We start from the raw sequence: 13,183 nt of genomic DNA on the forward strand, positions 1-13,183 counted from the left end.
AAAGAACACAAAACTAGAACAAAGAATCCAAAAACTTATATGGAACGATAAAAGACCCAAAACTGCCAAAGCAATCCTGAGGAACAAAAACCAAGCAGGAGGAATAACTCTCCCAGACTTCAGGCAATATTACAAAGCTACAGTAATCAAGACAGTGTAGTACTGGTACCAAAACAGACATACAGACAAACAGAACAGAACAGAAAACCAGGAAATAAACCCAGACACCTATGGTCAATTAATCTTTGACAAAGGAAGCAAGAATATAAAATGGGAAAAAGACAGTCTCTTCAGAAAGTGGTGCTGGGAAAACTGGAGAGCTGCATGTAAATCAGTGAAACTGGAACACACTCTCACACCACGCACACAAATAACTTCAAAATGGCTTAAAGACTTAAACATAAGATACCATAAAACTCCTAGAAGAGATCATTGTCTGACATCAATCATACAAATGTTTTCTTAGGTCAGTCTCCCTAAGCAATAGAAATGAAAACAAAAATAAACCATGGGACCTAAGCAAACTTAAAAGCTTTTGCACAGCGAAGGAAACCATTGGGAAAAAAAAAAAAAAAAAAGACAACCTACAGAATAGGAGAAAATAGTTTCAAATGATGCAACCAACAAGGCAACAAGGGCTTTATCTCCAAAATATACAAACAACTCATACAACAGCCAAAAAAAAAAAAAAAAAAAAAAAAAAAACCAGTTGAAAAATGGGCAGAAAACCTGAATAGACATTTCTCCAAAAAAAAAATATACAGATAGCCAACAGGCATATGAAAAAAATGTTCAACATCAGTAATTATCAGAGAAGTACAAATCAAAACTACAATGAGGTACCACTTCACACCAGTCAGAATGGCCATCATTATTAAGTCTACACATAAATACCAGGAAAAGTGTGGAGAAAAGGGAACCCTCCTACACTGCTGGTGGGAATGTAAATTGGTACAACCACTATGGAAAACAGTATGGAGGTACCTCAGAAAATGAAATATAGAACTACCATATGATCCAGCAATCCCACTCCTGGGCATATATCCAGACAAAACTTTCACTGAAAAAGATACATGCAGCCCCATTCACAATAGCCAAGACATGGAAACAACCTAAATGTCCACTGATAGATGAATGGATTAAGATGTGGTACATATTACCATGGAATACTACTTATTCATAAAAAAAGAACAAAATAATGCCATCTGCAGCACCACTGACGGAACTAGAGACTCTCATACTAAGTGAAGTAAGAAAGACAAACACCATATGATACCACTCATATCTGGAATCTAATATATGATATAAAGGAATCTGTCTACAGAAAAGAAAGAAACTCATGGACATGGAGAACAAATTTGTGGTTGCCAAGGGGGACAGGGAAGGAGTGGGATGGACTGGGAGTTTGTGGTTAGTAGAGACAAACTATTGAATCTGGAGTGGATAAGCAATTAGATCCTGCTGTATAGCACAGGAAACTTGTGATGGAACATGATGGAGGATACTGTGAGGAGAAAAAGATCCAGGTGTGTGTGTATAGATATATGTGTATATATATATATATACCTGGATCACTTTGCTGTACAGCAGAAATTGACAGAACATTGTAAATCAAGTATAAAAAAATTTTTTAAAAACAGAACACAAATAACAAATGCTGGTGAGAATGTGGAGAAAAGGGAACTCTCACAGACCACTGGTGGGAAGGTAAACTGGTACAGCCTGTGGAAAACAGTATGGAAATTCCTCAAGAAACTAAAAATAGAACTACCATATGACCCAGCATTTCCACTTCTGAGTATATCCGAAAAAAAAAAAAAAAAAAAAAAAAAAAGCTGATTCAAAAAGAGACATGCAGAAGTTCCCTGTTGTGCCTGAGGGGGTTAAGGATCCAACTAGTATCCATGAGGATATGGGTTTGATCCCTGGCCTTGTTCAGTGGGTTAAGGATCCAGAACTGCTACAAGCTGCAGTGTAGATCCTGGACTGCTGTGGCTATGGCATAGGCTGGCAGCTGCAGCTCCAACTAAACCCATAACCTGGGAACTTCCATATGCTGCAAATGTGACCCTAAAAAGAAAAAAAAGAAGAAGATACATGCATGCCAATGTTAAGGGCATCATTATTTACAATTGCGAAAATACGGAAGCAACCTAAGTGTCCATCAAGACATGAAAGGATAAAGAAGATATGGAATAAGTCAAAGAAAGACAAGCACTGTATGATATCACATATGTGGAATCTTAAAAAAACAATAAACTAGTGAATATAAGAAAAAAAAAACAGACTCAGATATGGAGAACTAGTGGTTACCACCAGCAGGGAGAGGGAAGAGAGGAGGGGCAATGTGGGGTAGATGTGCATAAAACAAGCTACAAGGAAGTTTCCCTGTAGCTCAGCAAGCTAAGGATCCAGCATTGTCACTGCAGTGGCTTGGGTCACTGCTGTAGTGAGGGTTCGATCCCTGGCTGGGGAACCTTCACATGCCGTGGGTGCTGCCAAATAATAATAAGCTACAACATTGTACAACACAAGGAATATAGCCAATATTTTATTATAACTATAAATGAAGAATAACCTTTAAAAAAAAAAGTATTGGCTTCAGGATAGATTAAATAAAAATGACAATATCATTAAAAATTTAAAAGAGCTAATAAATTTTTCTGTGTGGCCATCCCCTCCCTAAAACTAAGGGCCCACTCTGGGTCACTTCATTAGCATAAATTTAGGTATGGCTCAAAAGGGCTTACTATGAATAACAAAAGATACTCCCTATCACCCAAGAAATCCCAAGGGTTTTTGAAGGTCTGTGTCTGGAACCAGGAACAAAGATCAGTATATTCTTTATTATATCACATGCGCAATAAATGGAAGTTATTATTTTAAAAACCAAGTATTTTAAAATAATGCAAGCTTAAAGATGAGGAAGAAAAAAAAAATCAGAAGCTTTATAAAATCAGCAGCAAAGGGGGAAAAAAAGGAGGGGAGTGTCAAATTGACTATGAAGGTTCAAACCCAGATGACTAAATAGAAACAGACAAATCCAGGAAATGAGGATGGGATTGAGAATGGATTTCGCGTTAGAGATGGAAAGCAACGACCAGGGATTTCAAATGCACACTGGACAGATGGAGAATGTGAGCCTAGTGCTGCAGGAGGACATGGCCATAATCAGCTGTCAGAGTTATCCACCTACATAAAAATACCCCACTCAACCGGCCCCTCAAAAAGCCATCACTACTCAAAGGAGGATACCAGATAAAGGCATCATATAACCATCCTCCCAGGTCAAATAAAAGCAACTTACCACACATGGCAGAAAATGTAAGGGCTGAACTCTAGAATATATTTGATTTAGTATTTTGAACTCTAAATAAAAGGGTACCTCATTTTTAACATGAAGATTCAAAAAGAATCATATGGCTAAGTGCCAAACAGAAATACTGGGTTTTGTTCTTTGACAGAAAAGGACCGTTTTATTTTTTGCCAATAGGAAACTTAAAATACATCTCTTTAACAGAAATGCTTATTTTTTGTTCTTTGACAGAAAAGGACCATTTTATTTCCTATCATAGGAAACTTAAAATACAATCTCTTTAACAGAAATGCTTATTTTTCAAGGAAAAGTTTATGGAACAACCATAGAATATCTCAACAACACAGCATAACTAGAACAGCTATGATCAATTCATAAAAGCTTCCTGTTCAGATACATAAAGGAGGATGAATACTTCAAGCATGGAAACCACTACACAGCCTTATTTAAAGCTTTCACAGTCCAGCTTTTAGAAAGTACATTCAATGACTAGAAACTGCCTTGTTAATTGCCCATAGTTCAGAAGCATCACAATTTATTTTTCCCTACAATGTACACATCACCTTATCCTTTTGTTGCTAGCTTCTCAGAAGAGGTCCCAACTCTTTCAGCCAGTGAAGGTGACAAATGGGAGAAGAAAGGCAAAGCAGAGCTGCTGGAATCCCAAGGGTAGTGTGCTATTTGAGGGCAAGTTTTCCATAACACCACAAGTGTCTCTGGCCCAACGAGTGGAGCTGGACAGTAATACCTGCTACAAGTATGGTTTTAATGTACGAGTGCTTTAAGGAGAAATGTAAACATTTTTAAAATTTCCTGTGTTTTCTTCTGCTTTTCTCCATTATTTCTCACTCTTCTTGGGCCTCTCAGGCATTACTTGGCCTTTCTGTTTTCAGACCAACTTGATGTAGCCTGCTATAAGATCCTAAAAAGGTGGGGTGCATATGGTTTAAATTGGTCCAATTTGTCACTGGTCTCAAAACCCTGGCAAAGACATTTTGTTTTGTTTTTAAAAACAGTTTTCAGGCATTGATCCCAAGTAATTCGTTTTGTTGCCTAGAGTGGAGTCTTGATTCATCCCATGATTCCAATGGCAATCAAGGTTGAGAACCAGAATTACAGAATAATCTTGTTATAAACAGTTCAAACTAAAAGACATGTCTGTTCTCGTTGTACCAAGGGACCTAGATGATGTGGGGGCAGTTGTTATGGGGAGTGGGAGGTGTTCGCTCATCGGGGTTGGCCAAGGGTCACTTTATAATAATCTGGCACTCTTGCAAAAAACAGGAAGGAAGGGAGGGAGGGAAAGCAGAGTGTGGGCTACTCAGATGGTTTATAGTGTAAAAAGGCTATGCCATGGCTAACGGGCCCGTGGAAATGAGACATTCAAGTAGTGATTGGATTAATGAACAGGCGACAGGCATATTAACTCAGGAAGCCTGGAGGACTGTACTGTAGTAGAACTTAGGAGAGAGATGCCAGAAAAGCTGGGTGCGAGCCGAATGTGCCCCACGCTCCCAGGCTCCACAGAGAGAGGGAGGTAGCAATGTCAAAACTGGCCAGGTCCTTGGAACTTCAGCTTTCCCCTAACAGCAATGCTCTGAGGCAAAATTTGAATAGCAAAAGCATAATCTGAGCCCAGATCTCCAGAAGGAATGGGGAAGGGGCAGCCCCCCTCCTCATACTCTACAACACTTGGGGTTTTCAGGCTCCAAAGATGGCAAGAGGAGCCCCAAGACCTTCCTTAAGAAAGCAAGCAGGAATGGCACACTCTCCCCACTTCCTGGACCCTGTGTCTAAAGCCAAATTACAAGAATTATTTTATTCTGCATAAAACTTCAAAATGTTGGTATTAGACTCTTGTTTATAGTAGTACCTAATTCTGCTACATCAAAATCAATGTATAAACCAGCTCTAACTATGGTTATCTACCAATGTGTAAACTCCTTGTTGTTCATGCAGGGGTTCAGAACGAGCTTCCTCAAAATGTGTCACTTTAGCAAGAAGACTGCTTTGAGCTAAAGGTAATGCAGATCCTGCGGGTTCAAGAGCCACGACTGCCTCTCCCTTAACTGGAAGAATTTAAATTGGGGATTCCCCCCAAAAAAAGTTACTACTACAGATTAATTCTATCTAAGTTGCCCCATCTGTAGGCAGGGCACACATCTAATTACCAAACATCTGTTCCTCTGTTCTGTGAACGACCCTCCCGTTCTGGAAGCCCCAGGACCCTATCCCATTCCTTAGCTTGGGAAGGGCACACATACCTCATTTGACCTTTCTGTCTCTGCACCTCTCATGTGTGTGAAGTCTCTGACCTTCTTATGTATGTGAGATTTCCATACATACAAAATTAGATTTGCTATCTCATGTTAATCTGTCTCATGTCAATTTAATTCTTAGACTAGGTAGAAGAATTTACAAAGGTAGAAGAAAGTCTTCTTCCTCCCCAATATTCACAGGTAGTGCAGTGAGACTTATTTTCATTATCCTGAGCTAATAGAAGCTGAGGATGCCCTTGGCTTGAACTCTCCCCCAACTTGCTCCAATTATATAACCCACAGAAGGCCAAGGTCTTTCCCAGTCCAACACTAATTTCTGAGGGGCTTAAATTCTCTCAGCTCTGGACACTCTCTTTTAATTCAACAAATTCACCAATTCTGTCCTGTTTCCATCTATCGAAACCTAAAAACCCTTAGTTTTGAAAAACCCTTGTAAATAAACACTGAGGGTCAGTCAGAAGGAGGAATAAACAGTCATTTTAAATAACAGATATCCTTGAGCCATCTTTCCAATTCCCTCACTTTTTCAATGACCCTACATCCGTACTCACTCAAACATTGCTATTAAAACTCCCTTGGAGTTCCCAACATGACGCAGCAGAAACGAATCCAGTTGGAAACCATGAGGTTTCAGGTTCGATCCCTGGCCTCACTCAGTGGGTTAAGGATCTGTCGTTGCCATGAGCTGTGGTGTAGGTCGAAGACGCGGCTCGGATCTAGAGTTGCTATGGCTGTGGTGTAGGCTGGCAGCTATAGCTCCGAATGGACCCCTAGCCTGGGAACCTCCATATGCCGCAGGTGCGGCCCTAGAAAGACAAAAAGACAAAAAAAAACTCCCAATGGTTATCCCTGAATAAGCAAAATTCAGCCCTTTCCACTTGGTCTCACTGGTGAGTGAGCCCACACCAATCAAGGTGCTGAGCTCTGAAGCCTTTCTTCTATCAGGATCCGCCTTCCAAATTTTTTTAAGGCAAAAAGAATATTTTTGCTACCTTAGAAAGTCACCTTTCCAGCCCTAGTGCTTCTTCCTAGTACAAAGGCAAGCACCTCAGTCAATGTCAACTGAGTTGAATTACCTCCTGGGCTGCTGTTCTAAGGAACGGCTCACCACATCAAACTCTACATTTCCCTTCCTCAGAGCAGCAGGGTCCCCTGCATGTTTCAAATGTCCCCCCATCCACTACTACTGTCAGTTATTTCTTCCACTCTTTCCAATTACAGCAGCGAAGCTTATGACCTAACAACCAAAGACAAAGCGCCCTTATTTTTTTTTTAATATAGATTAAGAAATTAAGTCTCAGGAAGGTAAAATTAATTGCCCACAACCTTCCAATAATAAAAAGCGGAGTGTTTAAAATGTATGAAATACTGTGAGAAAGGTGTTGCTTGCAACATCTTAGTCCTCACAAAAACCATAGCAGAAAAGTAGCACTGTGGTGCCTTTTTATAGTGGGTAAACAGACATACGTTAAAAATAAAATTCGGCTGTTAGCCAGGCCAGGCAGTGGACAGGTAGGCCCACTGCCCTGCCAGCCTGGTCTGAGGGCTGGCAGCCAGTGACAGAGCCAGGTATCCACGGCACTGGGCCATCATGATGAAGCAAGTGGCAGGAGGAGGAAGAGGTGGACAAGATGATGGGAAAGAAGATGAAGGAAGCACAGGAGAGAAGGGGGAGAAAAAGGAAATAGCAGAGCAAATGTCACTAGAGGAGACCAAGGAACAAATCCTTAAGTTGCAGGAGGAACTTTCGGCCCTATAGGAAGAGAAGCAGCAGCTTTTCCTGCAGCTCAAGAAAGTTTTACATGAGGAAGAAAGACAGAGCCAAGGAGCAGGGTGACCTGACCACTGTGCCATCAGAGGCATACCAGCAAGGCCTGACTGTTCACACAGGAAGTCACCTCCTCATCATGCAGGGGCGCCCTGGAGGACCCAAGCGGCCAGGCACCCCACGGCAGCAGACAAAGCCAAAGAGATGTTCGGACTCCAAGTGCTTACGAGCTGGTACTAGGTGGGCTCAGCAGCTGCTTTCACGGGGACCCCTGAGCAGGGCAATTCCGAGGCAGCCCAGGCAGCGCCTATTGAACTGCTCAGCCCTCACCTCACTATGGACCCAGCAGCCTCCCTATAGTCCTAGCTCAGAGCGTCTTCGGCGTTTCCTGCAGTACAGTACCTGTCTCAGCCACAGCTCTATGCTGGGCACAGGCATTCTCAGCCCACCCAGACAGGCTTCCTCCAGCCCGGTGGTGCCCTGTCCTTACAAAAGCAGAGGGAACACGTTCACCAGCAGACTAGCTTCTCTGACTCATCCTCGCTGAGTCCCATGCATCCCCAAGCTCTGCATCCAGCCCCTGCACTGCCTGCCTCACCCCAGCTCCCTGTACAGATGCAACCAGCAGGAAAGTTAGGCTTTTCAACCACTAGCCAGCCTGGCCCTCGGCTCTCCTTCATCCAACACAGCTAGAACCCACAATTCTACCACAAGTGACCATCAGGTTCTATCGACCTTGCTCCCAGCCCCTACCCCCCTGCTGTGGGGGAAGATTGCTGATATGCCTTAGTCCTAGGCCAATAAAATTTACCTAACACTGAAAAACTAAACTAAACTAAAATTCCCTGCTCCAAATCACAATGTAAGTAAGTGCTACAGTGGGACTCAAGCACACTAGAGTTCAAGCTGTTAAAAGGATAATTCAAACAAAAAGCTAACAGTGTGTCTCCTGTGCAAATATAAAATGAAAACCTGTCTATGAATTTATCTAACTCTTTAATTAATTATGCAATAAATAAGATGTTTCATTTGGTTCAAAAGTGAATCCAAAGAACACAAACATACAGATAATCAGGAATGGTGAAACAGATTTGCTTAATGCATCCAACAGTGGCTTGCTTCCCCCACAAAAGAGGAAATCAGTAGTACCTCCAACCAACCAAATTCATTTGCAAGCCTAAGGACAAGAGTAATCTGTAATGCTGTCAGCTATTCACAACCTACAAAGTTATGGAATAAATTAAAAAATAATAAAAGCTTCAAACCTCACAGATTAGATCTCCAGGAAAAATGCTCTAGACTATCTAATGTCCACTGAAGACACCCTAATCTTTTCTGTACATTTCGAAGACTTTCACAAAATTTCATTACATAGTTCTTAACCACCATGCACAAAGCCATTTTCTTCTTTTAGAAAAGAATCCACAGCTTCAAGATCTCTGATAACCACTGGAAAAACTGAATTAGTCCTCTCCGTAAAACTAAGCTTTCACTATAATAAATTTTTTTCAATTGCATACTAAGCAAGAAATAAGAATTTATGATGTATTTATACATAAACAAAAATAAAGTAAGCCATTGGACTGTCAAGCCTCTTAAGAGATCCAACACTAATGAGGGTTTGGTTTTACTGAACAATGACAAACAGAATTACTCTCTGGAGAAAAAAAGACAGTTAAATTGTCACTTCCAAGTAACTGACCCAAAATTAGCTTAAGTGTCTAACTGGCCGATTCTATATATCTTAATTTCCATCCTACAATTTCCTCTATTTAAAAAAAAAAAAAAAAAAAAAAATCCCAGCCCCAACTTCTGCCTCCAATAAAACTGAGCAGATATACTGCCTCTACCATTCCAGCTAAGTGCAACTAAAAACCCTGGACATTATATATGAAATAAACAAAACAAGACTGAAGGTGGAGAGAAGGCACACTAGCTAGGGAGGGTCCTTGGGATCCACGGAACAACATGCTGTGACTTCCCTGGGTTGGCCTTTGTCCTAGTCTACCACGTGGACACAAAGCTGAAGCAGTCAATAGTCCAGAAATGGGGACAGCCAAAAGTTCCTGGTCTTTCAGAGGACCAAGAAAAGAGTGCATAACAAAACAGAAACCTTGCAGTTAATAACCATTGCCACTCCAGCCAAAAACCGTAGGAAAAACTGTGGCTCGCCCCCAACAACAACAAGCAGGGAGCCAAAATTTTCACTCTCACCAAGCTGTACTATTGTGCCTCAACACTACAGGTTACCCCCGGACTCCCTCTCCTTACCCCCCATCCTCGCCCCCATGACACCTAAGGCAGAACTTTCTTCCCTCGCCAGGTAGGTGTAAGACTCCCTTCCCCTGCCACACAAAGTCTACGAGGACCACGTGGAGGGCCTGGACTTCTACTCCCATGACAGTAATGAGGCTCCCCTTCTCATCTCCACCGGGATGCTATGAAACAAGGATTTTCTCCACCCTCCAGGGGTCAGGAGGCCATCCCCTTCCAGTGGTGTCAGTAGAGGCCATGTGGGGATCAGCAGAGTAGTGTCAGCGGAGGCCCAGAGAGGAGCTGAAACTCCCACCTCTGCCCAGCAGCACTAAGTTCTGCTTTGTGTGTCAATGGACCAATTCCTTGAAAGCACACAACTCACCCAAAATGAAACAGATAATCTGAATAGTCCTGTAACTATTAAGGAAATTAAACTCGTAATTAAAAACCTCCTGAAAAAGAAATCTCCTGGCCCAAATTGTTTCATTACAGAATTCTACCAAATATTTAAAGAAGAATTAACACAATCTCTTCCAGAAAACACAAGAAGAGGGAGCACTTTACAATTCACTTCATGAAGGTAGTACTACCCTGATGCAAAAACCAGGAATAGGCAGTTAAAAGAAAGAAAGAAGGAAAGAAAAACTACAGACCAATACATGAATATACACTCAAGGGTTCTGGCCTTAGCTCAATATTCAAGAATCAATGTAATTCACAATATTAACAAACTGAAAAAATACATATTCACATGATCATACCAAATTTTTTTTTGTCTTTGTTTTAGGGCCACACCCACGGCATATAGAGGTTCCCAGGCTATGGATCGAATCAGAGCTACAGCTGCTGGCCTACACCACAGCCACAGCAACACCAGATCTGTGCCGTGTCTTCGACCTACACCACAGCTCACAGCAATGCTGGATCCCTAATCCACTGAGCAAGGCCAGGGATTGAACCTGCAACCTCATGGTTCCTAGTAGGATTCATTTCTGCTGTGCCATGATGGGAACTCCAATCATACCAATTTACATAGAAAAAATTATCTGATAAAATTCAATACTGTTCATGAGAAAAACTCTCAAGGAAATAAAGGGGGGGAATAAAGGGAAACTTTCTCAATTAGATAACAATCCTCTATTAAAACATACAGCAAACAGTATTAAACCTAATGATAAAAGAAAAAATGAATAATGCACTGGCCCTGTTATCGAGAACAAGGCAAAGATGTCCATTCTCACCGCTCTTATTCAATGCAGTTCTGGAAATTCTAGTCAATGCAAGAAGGCAAGAAAAGGAAATAAAATCCACACAGAAAGAAGAAATAAATCTGCCCCTCTTTGCAGATGACACAATGGTTAACACAGACAAGAAAGTTACCCAAAAACCTTCTAGAATCTCCTAGTAAGTGAGTTCAGTAAAGCTGCAGATACAAGATAAATTAAAAAAAAAAAAAAGAAAAAGAAAAAGAAAGAAAAGCAACTGCAAACTGCACTTTAACTGAAGAGACAACTTACCAAATAGGAAGAAAATTTCTGCAAATCATATATGTAAGGTGCTTGTACCTAGAATATATAAAGAACTTCTATAACTCAGTAGTAAAAAGGCAAATAATCCAATTAAAAAATGGGCAAAGGGACGTTCCCATCATGGCTCAGTGTTAACAAATCCAACTAGGAACCAGGAGGTTGCAGGTTTGATCCCTGGCCTCGCTCAGTGGGTTAAAGATCTGGCGTTGCCATGAGCTATGGTGTAGGCCAGCTCAGATCCTGCGTTGCTGTGGCTGTGGTGTAGGCAGGCGGCTACACCTCCGATTCAACCCCTAGCCTGGGAACCTCCATATGCTGCAGGTGCGGCCCTAGAAAAAAACCAAAAAAAAAAAAAAAAAAAAAAAGGCAGGGGGGAGGAATCTGAATAGACATTTCTCCAAAGAAAATATACAAATGCCTAAAAACCACATGAAAAGATGTTTGACATCATTTGCCATCAGGGAAATGCATATCAAAACTACAATGAGACATCACCTTACACCCACAAGAATGTTTTATTATAACTTCTCTAGAATGATGATAATGAAAAAGACATATAACAAGTGTTAGGTGAGGATGGAGAAATATGAGAACCTCCAAATACCATGATGGGACTATAAAATGGTACAACCTGGAAAACAGTCTGATGATTCCTCAAAAAATTAAATATGTAAGTTATCATATGACCCAGAAAATCAACCCCTAGGTATATACCAAAAAAAAAAAAATTAAAATGATACATCTGTACACACACACATAAACTGGTACATGAATGTTCAGAGCAGCATTATTCATAATAGCCAAGAAGTGGAAACAACACAAATGTCCATCAGCTGATGAATGGATAAATAAAATGCGGCATATCATACAGTGGAGTATTATTTGGTCATAAAAAGGAATTAAATATTATTACATACTCTAACAGGGAGGAACCTTTAAAATAGTATGCTAAATCAAAGAAGCCAGTCACAAAAGACCACATATTGTATGATTCCACTTACAGGAAATAGCCAGAAGAGGCAATTCTATAGATACAGAACATTAGTACCTACCTAGGTCAAAGAGGGGAGGCAGGGAGATGAGGTGTCACTGTTAACATACACAGTGTTTCTTTCCGAGGTGATAAAAATGTTCTCAAATTAATTATGATAATGGTTGTACAACTCAATGAATACAGTATTAAAAATCACTGACTACCAGGAGTTCTCCTGTGGCTCAGCACGTTAAGGATCCAGCACTGTCACTGCAGCAGCTCAGGTTGCTGCTGTGGTGCCAGTTCGATCCCAGGCCTGGGAACTTTCACATGCCACAGGCGTGGCCAAAAAGGAAAAAAAAAAAAATCACTGACTACCAGATACACGCTGACTTCTTTGTAGAAACAAAGCTGATTCTAAAATCCATAAGGACTTGCAAGGGACCCAAAAGAGAAAACACAATTTTGAAAAAGAACAACAAAGTAGGAGTTCCCATCATGGCTCAGTGTGTTCGATCCCTGGCCTCACTCAGTAGGTTAAGGATCCAGCATCGTCACAAGCTGTGGCATAGGCTGCCAATGTGGCTGGGTTCCCAAGTTGCTGTGGCTGGGGCATAGGCCCCAACCACAGCTCCGATTCTACCCATGGTCTGGGAATTTACATATGCTGCAGACACCGCCCTAAAGAAAGAAAAAAGAAAAAAAAGAACAACAAAGAACAAAGTAGAAGGACCCATACTTCCCGTTTTCAAAACTTACCATAAAGCAACAGTTATTAAGACAGTTTGGTACTAGCATCAGAATAGACATATAGATCAATGAAAGAGAACTGAGAGTTCAGAAATAAACCCATATCTATACAACTACCATATGGCCCAGCAATTGCATTCTTGGGCATTTATCCCAGTGAAATGAAAATTTATGTTCACACAAAACCTGTACATGAATGTTCATCGCAGATTTATTCATATTAGCCAAAAAGTAAGAGGGAAAAAAAAAAGAAACCCACCAAGATTTCCTTCATTGGGTATATCCACACCAAAGAATTCCAAGGACCATAAG

General features: G+C 41.0%; 1 pseudogene; it reads left to right on the forward strand.

Annotated features, from left to right (window-relative positions):
* On the forward strand, window positions 3,069-8,590 carry LOC100515775 (annotated as a pseudogene).

This window comes from Sus scrofa, chromosome 3 (assembly GCF_000003025.6).
Source record: "Sus scrofa isolate TJ Tabasco breed Duroc chromosome 3, Sscrofa11.1, whole genome shotgun sequence".
NCBI lineage: Eukaryota > Metazoa > Chordata > Mammalia > Artiodactyla > Suidae > Sus > Sus scrofa.